The sequence below is a fragment of the Trematomus bernacchii genome, unplaced genomic scaffold (assembly GCF_902827165.1).
Source record: "Trematomus bernacchii unplaced genomic scaffold, fTreBer1.1, whole genome shotgun sequence".
NCBI classification, from domain to species: Eukaryota; Metazoa; Chordata; class Actinopteri; order Perciformes; family Nototheniidae; genus Trematomus; species Trematomus bernacchii.
Window position 1 is genome coordinate 1343254 of NW_022987611.1, and position 27703 is coordinate 1370956.

A 27703-nucleotide genomic window follows, 5' to 3' on the forward strand; every position below is an offset into this window, starting at 1 on the left:
CTCGTGTAGTTATATATTTTCTGAATGTTGTTGTAGAAATAATATTGTTTTTGTAATGCACTTTGTAAAAGTATTTGAAGATATCTATTGAAAAGGCTTTGTATTATTATCATTTTAATAATAATATTATCATAAGTAGTAATAATAATACATAAATTGAGCACATACCTTCAATCTCAATCTCGTCAAGAGATTTTCCTTGATATGCAGCCAAAGATCCTTTCTCCATCGCCAGTAGAAGCTTTGAGATTTTTGCAATCTCAATAGTTGCCTCTGGCAGTCGATAAAAGTCTCGATGGACCCGTATGTCATGGCCCAAGAAGTTGGCTAGTTGGTCTAGCTCATTGTTCTTAAGGTTAAGAATCTGGGACAATGTTGCAACATGCTTGCGAAGTTGTGTAGACGTGAGATACTCCGGATTTTTTGCACCACACTGACGTGCAAAAAGCCTGATGCAGTCCTGTCCCCTGTAGAAGCTGGTGGAGGGGCACTGTGATCTTCCAAATAGGAAAGGGTTGTCCTTGTGCACATTACACAAGTCTCTTTTGTCAGCAAGGAGTGTTGTGGCACTGACAACTTCAGGGTTTAACAAGATGGCAACTTTCCTTCCTCTTTTGCCCATTATTTCTACCCTACTGAAATGCTTGGCCAGCTTTTGTTCGAATGGCGAGAGGCCAACAGCAATGTCCTCATGAAGCTCAGTCTGGTCTCTTTTCATGAATGCTTCAAGTGTCATTTTTGAGACCTCTCCTGCACGGCGTCTGTTGAAGATAATGATTTGAGCTAGTGTAACTCTGGCTAGTTCTGCATAACTCTGTGAAGTCTCGTTCTTTTGAAGGTTCTCCATAGCAGTAGCTGATTTCTTCTCCAGGTACTGGTGGAGGAGCTGCACATCCTTTGTAAAAGGTATTGTACACGGTTTGTTAAACTTCGACTTGGTCAAAGTAGCAAGAGCAGTGTGGGAGATAAGTTCATTCCATTCTTTAGTGCACAGTTGTGTGAAACGCTCTGATGCTTTGATCATCAATTCATCTTCTGCAGCAATGGCTCTACAAAGAATAATACTGCCAATCTTCTTGAGTGAATGTCCTAATTTCAGAGCCAGACTTGGTATGTGGTAGCAGTGCTTCTCCTCATCGTAACCAGCGACATCTCTGACTGCCTCAATAACTTTGTAAAAGTTGTTTGGTTTTACAGCATCTTCAAAACTGAATAAGGAACATTTGCTTCTCAAGCTCATTAAGAGCCTGCCCATTTTACGGACTTTCTGTCTGATATATTCAAATTTTGTCGAATCATTACCATGTTTATTGTAGAGTGACTGAGCCAGTTGCAGTATGAGGAAATCATTCCGTGAAACTGATGTTACTTCATCTTGCTTCATATTTCCAAGGATCTTCCACAAAACAGGAGAAATTGCTTAGGAGAAAGTTGACTCCGCAATATCAGCCAGAACTAGGACTTTGGCCCTACCAGTTGCTTCAGTGTCTGAGACGGTCTTTGAAGGACATCTACGCATGTGGCGCCAAAGTTCTTTGCGGACAAACATGCCTTTACAATATACACAGTGCACATATTTTTTGGCATCCAGTGAGACATTTGATCTTCGTGGTCTTCGTTTTAGTTTCAGTGGTCCGCTTTGATTCTGCATTGTCTCTTGGTTATGTTGGTAATTACCTTTGTTTCGCAGCTTTTCTAGTAACCGTTTTCTCTCTTTAGAGTATTTAGGGAACATAAATGCTTCAGCAATTTCAGGTTGTTCTTTCTCATGCTTCTTAAAGTGACGAGCAATCTTAGATTGAGGTTTACTGCAAACATAACAGTAATTTTTGAGGGTGCAAGAAGAGTCTTTGGGATTTGCAATACTCTCAATTGTTTCAGAACTGGATGCCATATCAGGGATGAAATCTTCATGAAGTTGGAATTTGTCAGAGGTAGTAGCAGCCGTGTCTTGGTGTTCAACATAGTTCTTTGTAGAGACAGTTGGTGCAGTCTTACAATGGGGTGGCTTTGAATCCCTGATGGTGGCAATGAGATGATCCCAATCAGTATTTGCTTCAGAGTCAGGTGGGCAGTCTTCATCGACGCTGGATCCATCGCTGCTAGACGCCGTTTCAGGAATGTAGTCTTTATCACTGACGGAACCTTCATTACTGGAAAGGCAGATGTCCTTCATCTTTAAAAAAAATAAATAAAGGAACACCAAGTTTGTATTTTTTTCATTATCCAAAGAAATCAGATATTTATATAAACACATTACGTACCGGTGACTCGTTGTTCTTGATGAAGCAGGTTTTGTGCCATGAGGTTGAACATACTAAAAACACAATTACACAAGAAAAATGTACTGGTAACATTTCTTGAGCATTATTTTAACACTTAATCACTGTGCATTTCCAGGGATGCAAACTCATCAGGTATGAAAAAGGTGACAAGGATCCGAGCCCCCCGACCCCACGGAATATCGGCTTTAAAATGAGGAATAACAGAGGATTTTAGCAGTCAGAACAACTAAAGCAGCAGTTAATAATAACAGAAACGCCAAAGGGTCACATCTAATAGAAATATATTTAAGCATTTATTTTAATTGTGTAGCAGTCAGTTTATAATTTTGGCAGGACTGTTAAGCATTTTGAAAATGTATTTTCATGCCTGTGCAAGGCTGTCTTTCTATCTTTATAGCCAGTGGTGTAAAGTAACTAAGTTCATAAACTCAACAAGTACTATACTTGGGTACAATTTTGAGATACTTGTACTTTATTTAAGTATTTCAATGTTTTGCTACTTTGTTCTTCTTCTTCACTACAGTTCAGAGGTAAATGGTGTACTTTTCCTCCACTACATGTATTTAATACCTTTAGTTACTTTACAGATGTGGATGAATGATGTGAAATATAATCAAGTGTTAAATCAGACTTTAGTTCCACCTGGAGTCAATTCACAAGCTACCCTGCAGTATACAAAGTCATTCAAACTAGCTGCACCTTTACCAGCTTTGAGAACACTTTCATGATCAATCATTATAAAACATATCATATATATTATTCTGAAATGGACCAATCTGCACAATGACTACTTTTGCTGTCGCTACTTTAACTATATTTTGATGATAATACTTTTCTACTTTTACTTGAGGAACATTTTGAATGCAGGACTTTTACTGTAACAGAGTATTCCTACACTCTGGTACTTCTACTTTTACTCAAGTACAAGATCTGAGTACTTCTACTTTTACTCAAGAACAAGATCTGAGTACTTCTACTTGTACTCAAGTACAAGACCTGAGTACTTCAACTTTTACTCAAGAACAAGATCTGAGTACTTCTACTTGTACTCAAGAACAAGATACTTATACCACCTCCGTTTATAGGCTATGAAAGAAACTATTTGAAAACGAAGGCTAAAGCTAACGTTAGCAGATAGTGACAATGTATGCTAGTTAGCTATCTCAACGATTCATTAAATAATATTGCGACAGAAACACTTTTCAGTGCACATCACGCTCTGCCGCTCCGACAGGGAGCTCTGCTCTGAACACCCCGTTCTAACCAGCGGTCCAGTCTGTGCCACAGTGACTCTGGACCGCACAGTTAATATTAACGAACGCACCGTAGGTAATGTAGCTGCTGAAGCTAGACCCTCATCCCGGAGCAGCAGAGCCTTATTATACATCCATGAGCAGAGCTGACAGGCAGGAAGACTTGTGCTCGCGCTTCATTATAATATATAAAAAAAGAACACCATGCGTGTCATGATGGCACATAACAGCTCGCGGCCACAGATTACTCCGGGTCCCAGACCCCCCCCCATACCCCAAAAATATTTTTATTGCAGATCTACATGAATCACACAAACGACCTATTTTGGAATCAAAACGGCGAATTTCGCCGAAAGGTGACAAGTTTGCATCCCTGATTTCACTATATAACAAAGAAGAAAGTAAGTAATTTAGAATCTAAGTTAAGTATTTGAAATTAAGTTTGTTTTATCGAAATGTTTATCATCTCAGAGTAAAAAATAAAACGGTGTTGTTTGACAGGTACTTACATTTACACGTAAAACCAATCCATTTGAGGCTTGAGACAGGTCCTCTGCAATCATGACAATTATCCAAAGCGGAAATAACTGCACTGGTGAGTTCATGATGACACTGTGGATCAAAAATTGAACATAAACACACTTAAAATAACATATATATTTATTTTGTTTGAGTGTGAAATGTGACCCAGATACTTTTAGGACATAAACCTTATGACAATGAAAAACAATAAGGTTGTCTGCTCGGACACCTTATTTTATAAAAAACACAAATTGTACTCTTCATTTTGAAAAACTCTTATTAGCATCTGACTAAGAGCAGTTGAAGTAGTATTGAAAGTATGTCCTGCCTAAATTGTGTATCTTAGGTCAAGGCGTCATCAACGCTAACAAGCTGACAGATATCCAACTTGTTTGCCATATATGTGACAAAGATTCGTCCCTTTACCAGTGTGTGAAAAAACAATGGTGATAGAGTATTATGAAGTACAACTTGCCATTTTGGTTTGTGGGGACAACGGAGGATCTCTCTCGGGCTCAGGGTTAGAAGCTACTTCCCGGGGAGCCTGAAATTGTAGCACAAACAAAAGACATTGTTGTCACCGTGGTAGTGGTTTGATCTGACTTGTGTGCTGCAAAGGTTTAACAGTTATGGAGGTGTGCACATGCTGGATGAAGGCAATGATCTAATGTCTAGTCATGTCAACAGGTTGTAAATCATCTGTCCTTACAAGGACTGCTGTCCCTACAAGACACCCTGTGACCAGACGGCCTTCATCTTTGTGTGTAGTATAACATTATACAGAAACCTTTCAATGCTGTCATTTTTAACTCCTGTTAAAATCCTCTGTCCTTACAAGGACTGCTGTCCCTACAAGACACCCTGTGACCAGACGGCCTTCATCTTTGTGTGTAGTATAACATTTAACCCGTTTCAATGTGACCCAAAGTATGGGGAAACGGAGCCCCCTTACCAAGACAATAGTCCTGGTAAAACAGCTTCAATCTATTCCAGTCAGCGACACGCAACAATGTATGGAAAAACAATACATAGAAACTTACCATCGTGTCCCCTGATGCGTTTGTAGTTGTATGAAGTTCGGTCCCAGCCTCTCGTGTCCCACCACATACTTCCTGTAAATAAGTGAAAGATAGGCACGACTTTAAAACATTATCGACTCATTTCCATTCATCTATCAATGGGACACACATCTGAACATTAACACGACTTTATCCAATTCATTAGCCAGCAATGAAAATAAAAAGACATTATTAGCCCCTAAATAACATGTTAGGGCCTAAAAGCAATTTATCACAGAGCAATAATTGATAAAAAATCTACTAACACATTGACTGTTAGCATGCTATGTGTGCAGCAGCCATCAGCATATCTCATCCCAGGAAGAAAGCTGATTAGCACAGTAGGACTGTAATTTTAACCATATTACAAGTTGGCATCCTCATTTTGTTTCATGAATGCCATGGTAGCGCTGCTCCTCTGTTCCAAATACGACTACTAACTGTTACTGAGCATTTATCTTTTCATGGTGCAGTAAATAACAGTCAACAAACTATGGCTTAAATAATATAGAGACACATAATATGTTTCAGTTTCTGGAATGTGACTAATCTTTCACAGCATTAAGAAAAGTACAATACTGTCACAGGCCCAGTTTACATGTATTGTTTCCCTCTACAGCCCAACACAGAAAGTGATTGTGATATGAAGTACAACTTGCCATTTTGGTTTGTGGGGACAACGGAGGATCTCTCTCGGGCTCAGGGTTAGAAGCTACTTCCCGGGGAACCTGAAATTGTAGCACAAACAAAAGACATTGTTGTCACCGTGGTAGTGGTTTGATCTGACGTGTGTGCTGCAAAGGTTTAACAGTTATGGAGGTGTGCACATGCTGGATGAAGGCAATGATCTAATGTCTAGTCATGTCAACAGGTTTTAAAATCCTCTGTCCTTACAAGGACTGCTGTCCCTACAGTAGGCCTGCACATTTTTTGCTGAAATAAATTAAATATGCTTAACTGAGCTGAGTGGTAGTACCATGAAGAACAATGCAACACTTTTTCCCTGTCAGTTAAGCAATGTCCTATAGAGAACATAACCTCACCTTTAAGCGCCAGGGCCAAGCAGAATCCCCATAGTTGTAAGTTAACTCCTCCTCTGGGAATATTTCCTTTACAGCAAATAGGCACAAGTGTGGGGTTCCCTTGACAACGATTTTTTTCACTCTGCAGTTTGGATTCCTGTGATTATCATTTGCAAGACGTCCAAGTGTTCCATCCTCTTTTGAAGCATTAATACTGCAAGACAAATAGTCCAGATACAACATCATGTATCATGACAGAAAAGCACTGAATTCATACAAGAAGTCACTAGGAAACACATAAATCTGGTAATGGTCAATTATCCATTTGAGGTAATCAATAAGCAGCAAACTCACCAAAAGTGCATTCCAGACCAGATGAAATCGAATAAGAAGATGTTATTTTTGACATCTAGATCTTCACTTACACCCAATATTCCACGGTACTCCACCACAAAAGTTGACGGTGCAATATATTCCCGTGTAAAAACACCACGTCCTACAATAGCAAAAAAAATGCATTAACATTTACCTATACCCAATTATTTGTAAATATTTGCCATGAGTGTGTTAGATGCTGTAAATTAAAATCAAGGTTTAATACCAGCCAAAGTATTTTTTTATTTTTTGTTGTATTTTCGTATTTTAATGACGGTTATTTAAACCATTCCATTCTGATTGTATGTTTTTGATATGAGTTATGTACTATGCAAAGTTCAGATGAAGAACTCATTAATTTCAGTATTATGTTCACACCTTAAAAGGTGTGAAAGGAGGGATTGTTAGAAATTTAAAATCAATGTTTACAGATGAAGAACTCATTAATTTCAGTATTGTGTTCACACCTTAAAAGGTGTGAAAGGAGGGATTGTTAGAAATTAAAATCAATGTTAATAGCATAATTAGTCTAAAATATATCGTCAGTTTTAAAAGCTGTTTTATTGTGAAAAAACCCGGAAGTTCTCAAAGTCTCAATGCCAAGCCTTTATTCTGAAAATCCTTCATATCCGGTCAGTATGTTACATGTCGCGAACAATGTTTTAAACTAACCTACAGCTGTTTATAAGGTATTAAATAGAAAGTCATGAAAGAGATGAGGAGAAAAGGCTTAAGGAAGTAGGCAGGGAATACAGAATGTCAAAGGCCTCTGTATTACGCGATGTCGAAGACTGAGGAGGGCGTACCCCCTATCTACACAGCAGGAGGGAACGAGAAGAAGATAAAGGAGATCGGGAAGGAGAAGACGAGACCTTTTGTTCGCTGGAGCTCCACGAGAGACATCACCTGCTTTGTCTTTTCCCTACCCTCTGCTTGTTGTATCATCGTGCCATTTAATTAAACTCACCAATTTGAACCTTTTCGGAGACTCCATTAGTCTCTTCATTCTAAGCTCCTCTCCTGGACGCGAGAACATCGAATACTTCTAATAATGCCTAACACTGCTATCCACACATAAGCTTCATCCAAGTTAGCCTCTGACATGTAAAGTGCCTTGCAGGTAAATACGGAGTCAAATTGTTTGATCAGCACGCACTCCTTTCTCCAATAAAGCTCCACAGTGATATGCAAAAGGTGTTGGTTAACAGTACTTTGAAACGCTTAACATAGTGATGCCAACACTGCTAGGGTTGAGGGTAGCTGTGATTTGACTATATCCAGGGGTGAGTTCACGATTATTTACTGGTATGAAGTGACACATTATTTTAAATTGAATTTCATTGAAAATAATCAGAGCACTGTTTTAATCAGCATGTTCCATCTAATGTTCAGATTAGATGTTGCAACATATTAGAAAATACTTGTAAAGCAATAGTACTTTGTTGCCATATGTATAAACATATACAAAATAAAATGTAAAATGTCAACACAAATGTTATATTTTAAAGTTAAAAGTACCATTATTGTGCACTGTCATAATTAAGAGGCTACATTGAGAGGATAGACAATGTTGTGCTATCATAAGTTCTGTTGTACACATTTGATTTCAATAAATGATCATATGCATGGTTAAAAAGGCTTCATGATATAATAATAAGGGCCGGGTAGTTTGCTAACCCTGCCAAAAAACCCTTGCACTGAGGAGAGGCTCTGTGAAACCTCCCCAAAAGTGTAGTCAAAGCATCTCTAAACACAGCGGGTGTCTGGCAGTTTAGGACACAATTGATTTGATATACAGTGTTGTTTTTCAATGAGAGGAGCACACATTTTAAAGACATTTCCTGAAAACGTACATTGTTGAAAATACGTGAGGCTGATGGCCTAAGAGCAATGGCTAAAAGGTCAGGGTTCCCTGTGTGCCCAGTTCCACCATATTGATGAAACAATGCTATACGGTCTTTGATACTACATACTGTATGAGATAAATAGCTTACCTTTAAACGTATTGATGAACCTGGCCTCTAGGAAGGGTTTGTCTCTGCCCAGAATTATATGGTCTATTGCATCCTGTTCAGGAGTCTTTCTCCTGCTCCTTTGTGTCATCCTTCCTATTGCTAAAAAATAAAACAGAGAACAGGCTAAGTTTAATATACCAAAGCATGGTTAACAATAACATCTCTTGGGGTAAAAAGAATCTCCATTTAGAAAACACGCATTTTAAAAGGTTTTTCGCCTGCCGTCTGTCTGCAGACTTGTCAAAGCATTAATTCATGGTTTTTACTAACCGGTATCAGTATGTTGTTACTTCGGCATCATTTTGAAACGTGTATAACAATTAAATCACGGTCAAATATGTTCATTTTGTTGTAGTTGTAGCCCCCTTGCCAGCGATTCTCTCTCTACATCAGCCCGACTCAGCCTGGTTGTTGGCCCGGAAAGAACCTCGATTTTATGGGGCCAGAAAAACTAAAATAGTACCCACTAGCCGGAACTACGCCAAGTGGAAATGCAACCAAAAACGTGCCGGGCACGGCACGCTTAAAGCGAGCTCCGCGCTGTAGTGGAAATGCGCCATAAATTGGATGTAGCTAAGCCAGACCTTACAGTTAAGATCTCCTTTTTTACGCCCAGCTGGTGCACTCCACTCCTGTTGTGCTCTGACGGCAGTGCACCTACAGTCAACAGCTACGTCTGCATGAAACCTTCAGGTGCATACAACTCTGCAAGTTTCATTTGCAAAACACGGTAGTCCCCTCCTCCATTCATGCACAGATCATGCACTGAGGAGCCGCTCCGTTGAAACCACATGACGGCTGCCCTCTGCACGGGTGTGAGGGCTACACAGTAACACACATCTGTCTTACCAGCATTTTTAAGACGATTATTTATTCAAAAAGTAACAGGCCAGTAGTATAACTAGTAATCAACACACACGAGTGGGCATAAATAGTCAGCCTTTTAATATCACATTGCATTTAATTCAGTTGTAAAGCAGAAGTCATTACCATGTGGTTGATGCTAAGCTAAACTGTGCTAACTGACAGCAGAGCTAAAGGTTAATGTAACGTTTCCAGTAAAATGCAGTGTCTTGGTAGGATTAACTTACTAACTAACTAACTAAATTCACCCTATTGCTTTTTTTAAACACACGAAACGCGATGGGGAGCATGCCTCGTGGCGATACATTGAGCCGGAAAACTAACAGCTGAAGTTTTGATGCTAGGTTGTAGCTAGCCACCAAACAGTATGCCTCGTGGCGATACACTGAGCCGGACAAAGTCATAAACGAACAGCTGAAGTTTTGATGCTAGGTTGTAGCTAGTCACCAAACAAACATTTAAATCCTTATATTTTGTTTCAAATACATGATAAAAATATCACCTACCAGTTTTGGTTAAAAGCCACTTTGCCACCAGCAATGTCCTCAGCCATGTACTCCTGCTACTGTGTCTTGGTGAGTCAATGACCGAATACTGAAAGACCACTCCCTGATGAGAACCTGCCTGCGTGATGACTGCTCGCCAATCCCTGATGAGAACCTGCCTGATTGAGTCTTTAGCCGCCCAATCAGTGAGCAGGTGTGTCCAGCCAATGAAAAGCGCTTATTTTGTGTAAAAAGAGAGGGAAATGTGTATGAAACTGCAATATCATGAATCGGCTGTACGAGCGTTTTATACACAACGAGCACACACAAATATACACGAAAAATCAGGTGAAAGCGGTTTATTAGGACATACCGAGAAAAAGCGGGAGGGTTTTATTTACATGTTGATAAGTGCTTCTACACTGCGCGACTTGTGAGGACACCAGTTTTGTCTTCACAAGTCGAAATGCCCTTATAATGCTGGTGTGTATCCATGCGAATTGTCCTCATAATCCGGCCGCACCAACGCACACACACACACACACACGTGGTTTACAAGGTCAATGGGGTTTTTCAGTGGTTTATAGGGACATACCTTTCCCACCATCCTGTCATATTAAAAATAAGGTAAAATATTTCCACTTGAACCCCAGAAGACAATTTCCAAAAAATGTCACTTTCAGAACATACATAATATAATAAATATAAAATATGTGACATTTCACAGGCTTATGGGGCCGGGACCAAATTGTGGTATATTGGGCCAACTGGGTTTATGAGGTCTGTTTACATACATCACACAAACCTAGCCACTTGCTGTTTTATGGGGAAAGTTGTATTTATGAGGTCTGTTTACACACAACACACACACTTAGCCACTTACTGGTCTATGGGGACAATTTTATTTATGCGAACTCACAAACATAAGTCAGACCACACATACGAATTTGTTTCAAAACTTCTTAGGTCACAGACGTCATTTTGATTTGTCTTACATTTGAATTGGTTGGCTGGAAAGACCACTATTGTTGCCACGCAGATGGAAACAACGCTGTACCTGCTTTGGCAGAGCAGGTTAAAAACAGTAGGCTCACAATGGATGGCTTTGAGAAGCAATTGGCAGATCAGGCAAGAAAAGATCCTCAGCTGTATGAACAATCACGTAGACATTTTACACCAAAAAAAAAAAAATTTGATGATTTAAGTGGATTAATCATTGTTGGATGTCTGTCACTAAATAGAAGAGCTCAAGTAAAGTGCATTGTTGATGGAGTAACCAATATTGACAATGCACATATACAAATCAGCATTGTAGGTAGGACATTCGGGATGAATACAAAGAAAGGTATGCAACGAGATCTTATGTTGCCATTTTAATCAATAATCCATCTGACAAAGTATTCTTGGATCATATTAGTCACTCACTAAGAGCTTTTGTTCCCTAGTCCATTCAGTGCACGCCTTGTCGGAAATTTGGACACAGCTCTTCAGCGTGTTGACATGATTTTGGGATAGGCTATATGTCAGGGGTATTCAACTAAAATTCAACAAGGTCCAGTTAGAGAAAATCTCCCCATGCAAAGGTCCGGAACATCAAAATGTCTAACTTGCTTTATGAATTAGTGTGATATATATTGAAGTAGCCTGTAGCTTTATCAACGTCTGCATGTAATCAACAACTGACTGCCAATCAAATAAAGAAAGTACAATTCAAAAAGAACAATATTTATTGTCAATGAACATTGAACTATACAGATATACAGTCAAATACTGTGGATATGTGTAATGTTCCTCTCGGGCTGCTTTTAAAAATAAAATAGAGAAAATAAATCAAATAGCTTTTGAAAATGTGTGCATCTCAAAAGTGCTTAATTTTAGATAAATAAAATAAAGTGTAGCAGCAGCTTGAGTTTCCCTTTTTCTTTGTTAAAGGGCCCATGTCATGGCCATTTCCATTGATCATAATTACATTGTTGAGGTATACTAAAATAGATTTATACTGTGCAATTTTCCAAACTCACATTGGTTTCGCATACAGCATCTCTGTAAAGTATGTGTATTCAGCAGTATTCACTCTCTCCACTAAACGACTCGTTGGAGTTCTTGCCCCCCCCTCCCTGTGAGCCTAGTGAGCTCCGATTGGTCAGCTCGGCCACTCTGTTCTGATTAGTCAACCACCAGAGAGGCTCCGCCCATGTCTAACAGTGCTTTTTTCGGCTCGCTCTCGGAACATCAGTCTTATAATGGCGTCGGTCCAGCCGTATATTTTATACGCTAACTAACCGAACTGTACCTACAACTGTTGTTATAGAAGAGTGTGACGGCCCCAGGGCCTTTGTGCAGGTGTGTTGCAGGTCTTACGATGGGGTGGAGCTGAAGAGGCTAATCAGCGCGCTCACGGACACCTGGCCGGAGCCGAGGTGCTATTAAGCCCAGCTGCCCGGAGTCACACGGCGGCCCCTGTCTCTCTCCAAAGCGGCTGCAGAAAGACGAACTCGGCGATCCTCTCCCCTCGACCACCTATCTCTGCATTTACCACAATAAATGTGCCGTGGTTTTGTAAACTCGTGTATGTCTCCTTGTCTTTCCGTTGTGGCCTACGAGCCGGTCATAACAAAGAGTAAGTTATTTTTACCTGTAATAAACTACTACTGTTTGATGAGAAATCAAATCATGGTTTGCTATATATGAATGATATGTTATAGGAGCAAATAATTCAGGGAAGAAAGGATAGGCCTACTAAGTATTTCCATTACATTTTATTTTTAGAAATGTACAAAATGAACATAAATATACATATATACACGGTATATCATCCATTCCTCCCCGTTGTCGGCATCTTGCCTATCTCAGCCGGGGCTTTTTAGCACGAGGCATCAGTGTGGTAGTCCCGTCATGTATTGTCCGGCAGGATCTGGCTGGACGAAATCAAATGCAAATCACAAAATATTAGAGAAACTTAGTTGTTTTAGATTTGTTAGTAGTAGTTGTGGGAGGAGTGTGGATCTATCTAATGAACACAGTAAGCTTGCCAGCTAATATGCTAACCTAGCTTTGTTTACTTTGGTAGCTAACACGATATGAACGCTAGCTCGGAGGAACGGCAACTATAATGTAGTGTAATAAAACTACTATGAACAAAAGCTAGTGGTTCATATTAGGCTAGCAATAACGTGTTTATAATTGCAATCTTATACGGGTAGTCTGCTACATTCGGTCATTCATTGTAACTGGCATGAATACATTGTTTTGCGCTAGCATGTATAGCTAGCCTCGTTAGCTATACATGCAGTATGTACATGTACTGTCACAATGTACGGTAAATCACCCGGAGTATACTGTATGAGTATTCCGTGTGTGACTGCAGACATTCTCCTTCCATGACAAACATGTAAGGCCATCTGCTGACATTGTAGTTGATATATTTAAACGCCAGCAACGTCGTTAGCCCAGTAAGCTGGGCTTGTTTAGTGTAATAAAACCACTATGAACAAAAGCTAGTGATTCATATTAGGCTAGCAAGAACGTGTTTACAATTGCAATCTTATACGGGTAGTCTGCTACATTCATTGTAGCTGGCATAACAAAAAACAATTCCCGAGCAAACCCATGTCTAGCTCCGTTGGTTAGCTCGGTAGCATACACGCTACGCCAGCTATAATGTAATTACGTTTCGCGACTGACCGTACGGCAAATCACCCGGAGTATACTGTCTATGAGTATTTTGTGTGTGAATGCAGACATTCTCCTGCTATGAGATACATGTATGCAAGGCCATCTGCTGATATTAGAGTTGATATATGGAAACGCTAGCAACTTAGTTAGCACAGTTAGCACTGTGTCAATGGCTTAGCAGTCCGACACAGTTTACACATTTAAACAGTCTTGTTTGATAAATACACAAATAACAATGCAAACTTACAGGTTGTGTACCCGAATCTTCCCCTGCTCCAAACGGTCCAAACAAACTAGGAATAGCATCGTCCTTCAGTTTCAAATGCTGTGCATATCCGGCCTCAAACTGGGCAATGTTTTGGAAGCTTTCGTCTGTGAAATGCCGCGCACACAGTAACGTTCTTCGAACCTCTGAAGGAACAGTGTTAAAAAGACATTTCAACCACTGACTTCGTCGTGGTTCTTCCGTCGGTAGGACAAACAGCTCAGATTTCTCCTCACATTTCAGGAAACAGGTCCTTGGCATTGGCATGACTGGATCGATTGTGAACTGAACCAGAGCTTCCAACAGTAAATGTTAGGCTGGCAGAGGGTGCGGCCAGCGCCGCTGGGTGTGACCATAGCTCTTCCGGATTGGTCCATTTTGTGCATGATGTCATGCGGTACCCGGAAGAATCAAATGGACAGTGACGTATCTCCAACGAGGCGTTTTGGGGAGGTATTTTCTGTGTTAGAGTTTTACTCGCTACAGGGTGTACTTTGAGAGTTTTGACTCTGCACACCGTTTACATGTAATAACCGGAAAAGCATGACATGGGAGCTTTAACAGTTTCAGCCGATTATAGAACAATATCAGTCATTACACATCATAACAATTGAACAGTTTTAAAGTTTTCTCTTTCTTTCCCTCTTATATTGCAGTCCCTCACTCTTTGAGAACACTTTTTTTTGTTCAGTGCAAGAATTGAGCTCGAGCTTGTCCTGCCAGGAGTTTAAATCTGGGCTGAAATGGTGTCAGGGCCATTCTCATACACACATGCTCATTGGTTAGCCTAACTCACAGGCCACATGGACAACAGACTGCTGACGTAGTCCAGAACGGGTGCATGCTAATTAGGCACACTAAGCTATTTGAAATGGTGAGCTTTTTGACTCCACCTTTAACCGATTGGAATTTTCTTTGTTTTGTTCAAAGCCTACTCTCCTTGAGGCAGCAATGCCAAAGTCGAGGGAAGGCCAGGAAACCCACTAACCTTAACGCTATGCCACATATTTCATTCAAATTTGAAAACTACGATATATAGGGTGCAATGACTAAACTGCGTTATCAACATGGCGGATAGGATTGTGCGTGGCGGTGGTGAAGCTGAAGAAAGAGCAGGACACGTGTCACTGAGAGCACGGCTGGAATTACAAATCCCAGAAGACAAGAAGAAGAAACTCTCTGAACAAAGAGTTTCGTCCATAGACACTGGCCGTTTCTCAATGTCGAGTAGCTGGCGGCGTGCGTTGAAGCTTCAACGCTTTTGCCCATTCACTTTGAATGATATAATGATAAGTGCCGTTCGAATTCTCTAGATTCTAGAGCGCCACTTATCATGGCTGCCACTGAGGTACTTCGGGGTCATTTCACTCCGTTAGGAAGGTTCCTAAGCTAAATGGACTGTAGAGTATTCACATTTGGTCTCTGTTGCCCTTCTACAGACACCGTACTGAATGTAGGGATCTACAGGGGTTGTCTAGTTAGGGTTATGATAACTGCCATGTGTATGTAATGTTGCTCCGTCACTATCAAGGTTATTAAACCAAGTTCTAAGATAAACATGACTCGTTTATGAGAACATCAAAATTCGACTGCAACCCAGGTTATCATTCTGCTGACCTTGAGCTGTACTTTCTTCTAAGCCTAACTTGCTTTCTTTCAGTGTCTTCTTTTAGACTTTGGTGTACATTCTACCAACCCACCATGCTGAACATATCCATTTTGAAGGTAACATTTTACCTAGAAAAGGAAACTAACCAGGATTCCCTCAGTAGCGGCGAGCGAAGAAGGAAGAGCCCAGCGCCGAATCCCCGTCCGACGGGCGGATTGGGGAAATGTGGCGTATGGAAGACCGATTGCCCGGTGTCGCTCAGGGGCCTGAGTCCTTCTGATCCATCCGCCGGGTGGAGAAGCGGAAACTTTGGATCAAAATGACGGTCTGCTACTAAACCAGGTCAGGCCTTAATGTCTTAAGGACGACGGTCCCCCCAGTGGACCCCCCCCCCCACCGTTTCTCAGGGCTTCTTAACATTTATGAAACTATTAATGTGTAGCACCAGATTAACGGGAAGAATCTCAGCTAACTGAAGATATGAACCATTTTTACCAAAACAAAACACAAGGGTAATACCAAGCCTCTGAATTAGCACTAAGCGAAAAAATGCTAACGCACTTTAGCACAGAACTCAAGATAAAGATACCTTTATTACTTATCGTAGCTGCACATACAATATATCCGATTAAAGCTGAGACTCCACAGATTATATAGATATAGTATCATCACTGAGCGATCCGAACTCGCGACAGGGGAAGCAAACACAAACATCACAACACGTACCTTTACGGAGCTTTTACGGGAGATCGTCTCACCGTAGCTGTCAATCTGATCAAAAGACGTGTTCAATGGCATTAAAACGAGAAAAAACGCGGCTGCATCGGTTGATCCATAGGTTAATAATGTATCTGTGGCTTTGAAAAAATTATTTATAATCCATAATTCCATTTTTATGTAAAGATCGGAGAGAAAAAGTTAGCTGCTAATGGTAGCCAACAGAGTGTATGCAGCTTCCGGTTTTGGCCACGCGTCACTCTCACTCCTTATTTGTTAATGTGTTGGTGTGTGTAGAACTTCCCCTCGATTCCATTGGCTCTAGCGGTTATAAAGAGATTTCATTCATCAAAATCCACCAAGGGGGGCCAGAGATAGGTCAAATCCACCCAAATGACCCCAGAAGTGGTTTTCTTTTGCTAAATCTACAGGGTACTTATTATATGTTGTACTTTGGATTCCTAAAGCTTTTAGTCTACTAACCCATCATCCAAGGGTGGTTTTCACTATAAGTAAAAAAGAATTTTTGGACGGACACTATAATTTACAGTTTTTACTATGTAAAATCTGAATTTTCTTTAAAATAAAAAACATCTATATTCAGGGTTCTTACACCTTTTCCAAAGTCAAATTCAAGCACTTTTCAAGCATTTTCAAGGTGCATTTTCAAGCTTTTCAAGCATCTTACAGCTGTTGTAAATTACATATTTATATACACATACTTATACTCAAATGATTATTTCCCTACCTCACATTAAATCAGATGTTCTTTATGCTATAAACAACCAAATGTGTGTTTCCTAATAGCATTCTACATGAGGATGAAAAATTTAAAATGTTAGAAAAGAAAACTAAGTTTAATATTTCAAAATGTGTGACCCATCTGTACGTAGACTGGGCATCCCATATAACCTGGCTGAGCCAATATAAAACAATCAGCCAAATAACTTTTCAATATATTATTGATTACTATTTTTGAGGTACTTTTAGGTTTGCAGTAAACACAAGTCAGAGGTAAATGGTGTACTTTGACTCCACTACATGTATTTAATACCTTTAGTTACTTTACAGATGTGGATGAATGATGTGAAATATAATCAAGTGTTAAATCAGACTTTAGTTCCACCTGGAGTAAATTCACAAGCTACTCTGTAGTATACAAAGTCATTCAAACTAGCTGCAACTTTACCAGCTTTGATAACACTTTCATGATCAATCATTATAAAACATATATACAATTATTAGGGATGCTCCGATCGCCAATTTTGGAGCCGATCGCCGGAATCAGTATCGGCCCATACCGATATCGCTCTCTTTTCCTCTCTCCCCCTCTCCTGACAGCCCGTCAGTATCTCCTGCAGCTCACTGATCCAGTAATGAGCGACCCGACAGTGAAGAATAAATATATTTATAACTAGTTTAGCTTGTTCCAGAGGTAGATAAAATAGCTAAGTGTGTTAGGTCTAACTCTTAGTGTGTGTTCTGCTCCGCTCACCGGTCCGTCACAGCGGGTGGAGCTGCAGGATTTCTGCTTCACACACACGTTGCATACCGCTATTTTATTGTCATTTTCGGACACTTAAAATACTGCCAGACTAGTGAAGCCATTTTTGCGAGCTTGTTTTGCACAGAGAAAAGTGTCATGTATTTTACATGCAACGATAGCCTAATCTAAAAGGCTCTACTACGGCGTACCTTTCGTGTGGTGTGTGGCTCGTCAGCGCAGACTCTCGCATCGTTATTGTTGCACACTTTGCAGGAGGCTACTCTTGGGCTTCGCTTGACCCTCGTCTTAGCCGTGGCTTGTATTTGTCTTCTGCTAGCCAACGCTCGTTGAAACGGCAACCTCCTGGCATACTGTCATCTATCACTCTCATCAGAATGACCAGGTCACACACGTAACAAAAACACTTGCCGGTCACGCGCATAGTGCGGGAAGGCCGGAGCGGAGCTGTTTTATGTAAAAGCTCCGACTTCTTTATTTTCTTTTAATCTAAAAAGCGAAGTAAAGCATTTACAATTTCAAGCACTTTATCCCAAATTCAAGCACCATTCCCAAAATTCAAGCACTTTTCAAACCTTGAAAACACCTCGTACAATTTCAAGCATTTTCAAGGGTACGCACCCTGTATATTGATTCTGACTTTTCTACATCCAACTCACAGGTTTATCATTACTTTGAGAAAAAAGATTATTAATTTAACCCTTTTAGAAGGGAAGATATGGTCATTTGTTCTGGGAATGTCATTTTCGAGCCTGAGACCTGAAAAACAGGCTCAGGGTTTAACAGGTTAACTATTTGTCCTACTCTTCCAGTTTAACATTTCACTTTCAAGTCATTGCAATGCATTTGAGCTGTAACAATTTTGATTCAAATCATTTCACTTTTCTGCATTTCTCCGCTAAGTTCAGCAACACACTTACTTGGTTTTTGTAGCTTAAAGCAGCTACAGAGACCATTCATCTAATAAAATATTCAGCTTTTTCTGCATTTTCAGCTAAATTCAGCCACAAATGTTCACAGTTTACAGCATTTGCACACATTTTCTGCAGGAAATGCATTTTCTAGTTACTAATCCCTTTTGTATTTCTGATAAATATTATTTATGTGTAATGCTTTAAATATACAAATATGTGCTAAATGTAATAGTTCTAAATTTGAACAGTAGTGTGTGGTTCTAGTTCTGACTGAAATGTATTATATATAATAATATACAATATGTCCACCAGATGGAGCCAACCCTTAAATGATCCCTGGTCTCCCTTTCTTCTCCTGTTATATATAATACGTTCTTTGTCCTTTTCACTCTGACTTCTCCATTTTACAAAACTTCTCAATCTATTTTTCCTGTTACTTTACACCAAACAACGTAAAAGTCTTGGTCTTTTAGCAATCGAATGCTATATTTTCTTTAAAAAGTATTGGTCTTTTAGCAACCAAATGCTATATTTTCTGTCAACAGTCCTAAGTTGTCCCTGCTATTTTAGGATATTATAGTATAGTTCATAGGAAGAAATGAGACAACTAAGTAGCCGTCACTAACTTAGCGTAATCACCCTTTTTAAACCTATGCCGTCTCTTACGGGCTTTCCCAGAAAGTCTTCACTTATACTATACCTATCTTACTTTTCTAATGTCTAGCCCTATTCTTCGTTTTTCTCAAAACACAGCCTCCACACGGCGGTGGAGCTTTTCACAGCATCCCGGATGCTTTTTAGTATCCCCAATACTTTATCTTTTCACATTTACGAGAAATATATCCTCTGTTCTTTACACATTTCAGTTATCTATATTTGTACTGTACATCCACTTTAACAGTCCTATCTCTACCTACAGATGAAGCGTCTTATTTTGGACAGTTTAAAGTGCGAGGGTCGTGATCGGTTCATGCACGTTCCGTGATGGCCGGCCGGCCCCCAGTCAGACTTGATACCGCCCCCATGATAAATACATTTAATTATTGTGAAGCCAGCTGTAATGGATCATTGATCCACCAGGGGGTGCAGTGGGGTTCCACACTGGAGTCATGTGAAATCAACTTCTAAATAATAGATGTTGTTTAGTCGGAAAAAACGAACGAGCCGGCTCTCCCGATTTTTAATCCTAATTTAATCATCATCATTGATGTTTATGTTCACCGAATTGACATGAAATCACTGACAAATATGAATATTCTGTATTCAACTTCATTGAAACGATCAGGATGGGTGTTATTTTTCCCCACAATGACCAAGTCGCTGCAAATGATCCCATGTATTACATGTACATGGCCACATTCTCAACAAAGTTACGTAACGAAACATTCTGTATTCCTTGCTTACTTTTTATTTAATGCTTTATAACAGCTGGAATAGTTCGTTTAGAACAGGCACCTCACTCGCAATCTGCTCCTCCGCAACGCCTACCACCTCCGGCTGAAATTATGAATGTACAGTAAGGCATAGTAATCATAGATAACACGGCAGGGTCCGTTACAGTTTGTTTTCATCTGATTTCAAATATTTCAAATGTCTGAAGTTAATAAATACATTCTCAGTGTTCAAGTCAATAATAGTCATATAAGAAAAGTACTAATCTAATAACAGAGATTTTATAAGGACTTTTCAATGTTCGACATCGCTCATGTGAAATACAGTAAACTGGATGTTGTGGTGCCGAGAGGCGGGGTATCAAAAGTACAAGCTAAACTTTTATTTAGCATCTGAACGATCTGAACACACTTGTAAACAACGTGATGCCCGGGAAGCGAAGACCCGGCGGAAACAGCTGGTCTGGTTCACTAAAATGTCCGTGTACAGTATATCTGGTACTAATGTATAGCGGATCTTTGTTAAGATCCATATGTCACGGATAGATATTATATATAGAGATGGGATGGCAGAAGGTGCTATATATATATATATATATATATAATTCCAAAGCTGGTAAAGACCTTTCAAATTTAGCAATAATAGTCATATAAGAAAAGTACTGATTTGTTCTTGAATATTATAATAAAATAAACACCGGCTGTTGTTATGCCTGCTGTAACGTTTACTTTCTCCGTTCTCCGCTTAAGTAATTATTACTTCCTGGTTAGCTTTCCGCTCGAAATTTAAATCTGAAAATGGCAAAATAACGGAGAAAAAAACGTTCACAGAGAAGACGACAACAATTGTCACTTGCACTTGTCATTTAGCATCTGAACACACTTGTAAACAACGTGATGCCCGGGAAGCGAAGACCCGGCGGAAACAGCTGGTCTGGTTCACTAAAATGTCCGTGTACAGTATATCTGGTACTAATGTATAGCGGATCTTTGTTAAGATCCATATGTCAGTAGAGATGGGATGGCAGAAGGTGCTATATATATATATATATAATTCCAAAGCTGGTAAAGACCTTTCAAATTTAGCAATAATAGTCATATAAGAAAAGTACTGATTTGTTCTTGAATCAACTTTTTTATGGAAAATGTTTTATGTAATTTTATTTCATTTTAAATAAAATGAAAGACATTCACAGTTAATGTAATTAGATATACATTATTAATGCCATACATTTTTAAATGTAATTAGATATACATTATTAATGCCATACATTTTTGCATAAATATTTATTCAGTATGATAGCTGTCTAACAGAAGTTAAATCCATTTATCACTTATTCTGACAATGTACTTAACCCCAAATAAAAGAACCCAATAAAAATAGTTGTTAAATAATAGTGAAGTCACGTTGTAATAACAATAATTCATCTCTCTCGGTTTTTTTTGTTTTCTTTGTGTGCTTTGCCAAAAGCCACTGTGTCAAGTGTCCTAGTTGGGTTACCGTAACGAACAGCAGCCGGCTCTCGATTTTTAATCCTAATTTAATCGTTTATGTTCGCCGAATTGACATGAAATCACTGACAAATATGAATATACTGTATTCAACTTCATTAAAATGTTATTAACGTGCCTAAACTCAGTAATTCACTAAAAATTACTGATCCCTCCGCGTCGCGGAGGGATCTTGATCCCTGGGTGTTATTTTTCCCCATAATGACCAAGTCGCTGCAAATTATCCCGCTTATTACATGGCCACATTCTCAACAAAGTAACGACATGACTCCCAATATTAATTAAAATGCTTTTATGGATTTAGAAAATATTTTTATTGATTTAAAACATAGTTCTATGTATTCATTTAAATTTACATGCATCCGCTAAGAAAAATAGTCCGTTGTTACCGTTTTTTAAACAGTCAGAATGAAACGGCAGCTCTCAGCTGTGTGTTCACACTCCTAACTCTGATCTTTCTTTTCCAACAGTTAAGTTAACTGTAGGTTACTCTGAGTGACAAGCTTACAGTTAGTGAAGTAACACTTTTTTTTTGTGAGTCACGACCTCGCTGTTTCATTCTAACATAACGCTCCAAATATGACTGTTTCCACTCGGACTTCAATACAGCAACACCATTGTTTGGTTTCCATGGTAGCGTGTCTCTTTAGTAGCGTGCACTCCTTTCCTGTAAATTACAGGTCCAGCCAGGCAAAACAGTAATATGAAATATGAACGTTAGTTTTTAACTGAAATGATCAAATAAAGTCAAAATGTCACAGTGTTTACAAACATTGACCATACCGTTCACCAGCCCCCACCCCACTCTTTGTTTAAAACGAATTGGCCATCGGAATGTGTGTGTCCCAACCCCCCCTGTGATATCTCTTCACAGGGGGGAGAGAGTTAGACGCTCGTGAATTGTCAACGCCTCTCTGCACGGAGGAGCCGCGGAGAAGTGAATCACAGTGATCTGCTATTTTAAAGTAAATTCAACACATATCGACCCTAAATATAGCATATATTAAGAACGAGAAAGTGTTAACATCGTTTTTTGTAAACATATGACCAATGTGCGAGGGTGATGACATCAGAGCATCGTCCTATGGGCTTAGCCCCGGACAGGTACAACAGGTATTCACTCAGAGGGGGGTAGTTACCCATTTACATGTCAAAAAGCAACATACAGTAGGCGGGTGGGGGATGGTGAACGTTTACATTTCTCTACAGCAGTGGTTCCCAAACTTTTTGTGCCCAAGGCACACCAAAGGACAAGTAAAAATCTCAAGGCACACCTATTGTGCGAAATAGCCCTTATAACACGTGTTATCACTCATATCATGTAAAATATCTGTAAATGTGCATAATTATTTACTAATGCCAAATAAAATGTATAGATAGAACAATCAGTGGTTCAAGTTAGTATATTCCTCAGTGTAACATATCCACTAGTTGCAAAGCTTAAACATTTTTATATATTTTTTTATTTTAAGGGAAAGGATGTTTTCACTACTCAGTTTGTCAACTATGTTACGGACAAACTTGATGTCATTACAATCATTTGATTAAGTCCTGCACTTCAAGTAAAATCAAATTTGAAAGGCTCTTGAGTCTATTCTACCATATATCCAAAGATTTTTTAAAGTTTAAAAAATAATTGTATTAAAGTTTTGTTTTTTCATGTGATATGTTCAGCACTGTCATTAAGTTTAGGGATATTTTGTATTATAAAACTACCATACAGGTCATTTTGATAGTTTTAAGAGATGTCATGTAAAACTCCAACCTGTGTAGATATACATTATACTATAAAGGATATCAGAAGCACTATTTTAGATATTTTAAATTTGAAAAAATGAGGTGCAACATAGTTGACAATGAAAGTCAAACATTTGACGCAAATAACATAGTTGACTGGACACATTATTAACCATCAGCACTATGTTAATTTCAAGGCAGAAGTGCAAAATTCCATTGATAATGATGTGTAATGACGTCTACATGTCGTACAAATTGTCAACTAGGTTACCTGTCAACTAAGTTACTACAGTTATTACAGTACTGGGTAACTCAGTTGACAGGTAACCTAGTTGACAATTTCCCTATTTTGACCCATCATTTCAATGGTAGGCCTTGCCTGGATGACCACATGTCATTTTCTTGAACAGGTTAACATCACATTTGCACATATAATTGAATTAAAATCATTAAACAATTGTAAACCATAACAATGTACGTAACATTGTTGATTGTCAATGAGTATATTAATTGACCATGTGCTATTATACATAAAATATTGTAAAAATGTAGAGGACAATCACCACAGTGTGTTCAAAATGTCTGCCAAAGAGGAACATGGCATCATGTGATGCTGGTGACATGGTATTGGGACAAACAATTTTTGAGTTAAAGGGGGAAGTTCTGTTAGTAACATAGTTGACAGAACTTTTGCGGACATTCATATATTAAGATATTTAAATTATTTAAAGGGGGAAATCAATTAAAAATATGTTATTATTCTTTAGTATTTAGACTTTTGAAATAAATGAATCATTTTTTAAATTTACTTTAATGGTTTTTATTCATTATTTTGAATCCAAGACACCCTCAACTGAAAAACGGACATAGCAAAAACTGACAATTTAAGAACATCATGACACATTTCAAGCTAAATAAAGCATAGGATGCACATAATGTTTGTGTGATATTATAACATGCTTTCCAATAATAGGCAAAATATGATATTTTTGAAGAAAATAGTTAGAATAATTATAATTATCATCAATGGACATCAATGGACATGGAATGTACCCTAAATTGTAGAATCACTCAGCAGTTACATACACCAAACCTTCCAGTTATATTCCTATCAATATTATGAAGGCTTTTACAGAAGGGTTTGGTCATATATAATTCATAGCCTGAATTATATAACATTTTATACCTAAAAACATGGTGAAAATTGATATTTTAGGGCTGTTGACAGTATTTTCTGATTTATGGAGTGATACAAAGAGACATCCAAAATCCCTTCTGTAAAAGCCTTAGATACTAATATGACTACAAAATGAAACAATAATTTTGATCCTGGCTTTATCCAAAGTTCAGATTTCGGTTCCTGAAATGTGTTAAAATATGCGCATATTTCATGAGATAATGGTTCATTTGGATATTTAAACATGCTATTTCAGAAAACTTGTAATACAAAAAACAATTGCCTTATTGTAAGTAATTAACTGGAGAAATATTTAGCTGATATCTTTAAGTTAAAAATACCCTATTCACCTGGGGTGTCTCGCCTTAATTAGATGTTTGATAAGTGCAGATCACATAGTAAAACACGTACACAGATACATTATTTTGTATTTTTATTAAATTCGACAATGTCAATTTCACTTTCCACTATGTCCACCGTTGTTTTTCACAACCAATGGCAGAACTTTATTGAGGCCTGTAATTAGTCAACTACAGGTCTCTTGAGTCAGTCTTTTTCTTCCAAAAAGCTTGTGACAAGATGTTATTGCTCTTGGGGCATTAAAAACAAGATTTTAACTTTAGTTTTTTATATAATATCTGCATTTTCTATTGTGAAAAACTAAGTCTTAGTTATTTAATATATAGCGCCATCTCCTGGTTAAACCCTGAAATTGGAGAATAGTGGGAGGGCCTAACATTCCTGAATACTGGTCTTTGGCAGGCAACTGGCTGGCAACTGGCTGGCAGTCGGCAGGAAGCTGTATGCTGGGGTCCAAAATAAGAGGCTCCATCTGTATGCAGAATGTTGGTAGTATACAACAGGCTTCTGCTCACCTTTAACTGGGCCCGTGTGAGTATTGGTAGGATCTGTAAGAGGTCGCCGCCGTCCTTCGGACTCGAAGCCGGGAGTCACCAATCGTCTTTTTCTGAATCACGTCGAGGTCACCAATTTGTCATGTTCTTTTATTCCAGGAAAGAAAAACAACTTCTAAGTTTAACTATTTATTAAAAGAGAGCAAAATATATATTTCACTTGGCCAAGGACTCTATCAGGTCATAGAAATCACAGGCAGCAAAGCTGTAATCTGTAACTCTATTTCTGGAAAAAAAGCATTGAACCTCGTGCGTGCATACATTTTTATTATTCAGGGCTCTGCCCGTACATTTATGATTGGTTGAGACTAGATGGGGAGGACTGTGGTTTAGACTTTGGTCTCCCTGGTTGGTGCACAGACTTAGACAAAGTCTCTTGGCAACACAAACTGAAATCAGCATTGGGCCGGCCGGTGAAGGTCCCTCCTTACTCTAGTCCAGGGGTGCCCACTGTTTTTCAGCTTGGGAGCTACTTTTAAAATGACCAAGTCACCGCGATCTACCTACATTAAAATTGCTAAACATATATTTATTTATATTTATACTGACTATACCTTATCTTGGTGTACCTTGCATAACTGCATGAACCCGTATGGCACAATACAACTCAGTACATGTTTGGTCATTACCTTACTCTGATGACCTGCACTGGCAGGAATCTGCCAGGGTTGCATACAGGGTTCGTACGGGTGCTGGAAATCCTTGAAAATGCTTGAAATTGTACGAGGTGTTTTCAAGGTTTGAAAAGTACTTGAATTTTGGGAATGGTGCTTGAATTTGGGATAAAGTGCTTGAAATTGTAAATGCTTTACTTCGCTTTTTAGATTAAAAGAAAATAAAGAAGTCGGAGCGCGCTTAATTGCTTCGCTTTTACATAAAACAGCTCCGCTCCGGCCTTCCCGCGCAATGCGCGTGACCGGCAAGTGTTTTTGTTACGTGTGTGACCTGGGCATTCTGATGAGAGTGATGGATGACAGTGGGTGTTTCTCAATCGCGAGTAAAGCTGCTTCAGAGCCACTATTTCAAGCATACTACGTCATCGAGTGCCGCCGAAGTACTGTTCCAATCTCCAGTATACTTGGAAATCTACCGAGCCCGGCGTACTCCGTTTGGAGAAATATCGAGTGTGCACATGAGTAGACTTCGCGGTCTTAAAATCCCCACAATGCTTTGCGCACGGACCAATTTCCCCAAATCTGTGGCGGAAGATGTAAGGCGGGGCCTCTCATATGACGCACACCTGCACACTTGCTAGCGTGTTCCTCTCTTTGTTTTCCGAATGTCAGGAAGTATTCTTGACTCGCTTCTGAAGCAAGATGCTCGGCAGACATGTGCTACCAAGCAAGCGTACTCGCGATTGAGAAACACCCAGGATGCCAGGAGGTTGCCGTTTCAACGAGCGTTGGCTAGCAGAAGACAAATACAAGCCATGGCTAAGACGAGGGTCAAGCGAAGCCCAAGAGTAGTGTTAGAAATTATTCAATGATGTAATTTAGCGTAAACACATAGTAAGCTTTAAAAACTGTTTTATTCTGAAAACAGTTCAGAGTAAAGTTTATTTTGAAAAGCTGTATCTAAAGACGTTGACAACAATGACGACTTCCTGTGCTGCAGTACTAACGGTCTCAGCCGTTAAATAATGACCATTTCCGGTATTACTAGAGTAACTATTACAGCCGTTATAATGCATTAAATAAAAAGTAATGAAAGAGAGTAGGAGGAGAAAAGGCGTGTGGAAGTGAGCAATGAATACAAAATATCGAAATCCTCTGTTATGCGCGATTGAAGATCGAGGTGGGCGGCCCCCTACGTCACAGCCCCCAGAGAGGAGGAGCGAAGGAGGAGATGCAGGCGGGAGAATCAACGTGTGCTCGCTCTCTTGCCTTGGTACCAGCTGCGGGACAACATCTGCTTTTGTCCCCCAACTACCCTTTGTTTGTTTCACTACCACGCTGCTTAAATTAAAGTAACCAATTTGAACCCTTTCAGAGACTCATTTGTCTCTTAATCTTTAAACTTCTTCCTGGACGCGAGAGAATCAGCACACATCAATAATTGGTGACCCCGACGTGATCGCGACACCAGGAGAGAAGCTGCAGTTTTTCAAAGGAGCTTGAGCAATGCCGGCAGACATACACTCGGGCCCATACGGAAAGGTAAAGAAGTACCTGTTTATTCAAAATCTTCAATAGATTACATAGTAAATAATTAGGAGTGTGTGTCTGTCTGGTAAGTTGGACTCCTGAGAAGGACTGCCTAGTTTAATGTTAAAATATCCACATTTATAGCAAATACATATCACGTGGCGCTGTTCTGAGACAAACTAAGGGTAAGTATTTTCCTTTCTTTGTTCATTAATTAACTGCATGATTATAATGTGTGTGTTTTCCAAGCCGGATATATATTAAT

The 27703-nt window shown here is 39.2% G+C and overlaps 2 long non-coding RNA genes across 2 annotated transcripts; both read right to left on the minus strand.

Moving 5' to 3' along the window:
• Window positions 1–1877: 1877 nt before the first annotated feature.
• LOC117483655 lies at window positions 1878–4116 on the minus strand. Its single transcript, XR_004555997.1, has 3 exons — window positions 4048–4116; window positions 2265–2317; window positions 1878–2176 (listed from the first exon to the last, which is right to left on the minus strand). It is a non-coding gene; the product is annotated as an uncharacterized LOC117483655 (long non-coding RNA).
• Window positions 4117–6239: 2123 nt separating this feature from the next.
• Window positions 6240–8564, minus strand: LOC117483650. Its single transcript, XR_004555996.1, has 3 exons — window positions 8510–8564; window positions 6495–6636; window positions 6240–6354 (listed from the first exon to the last, which is right to left on the minus strand). It is a non-coding gene; the product is annotated as an uncharacterized LOC117483650 (long non-coding RNA).
• Window positions 8565–27703: the final 19139 nt, after the last annotated feature.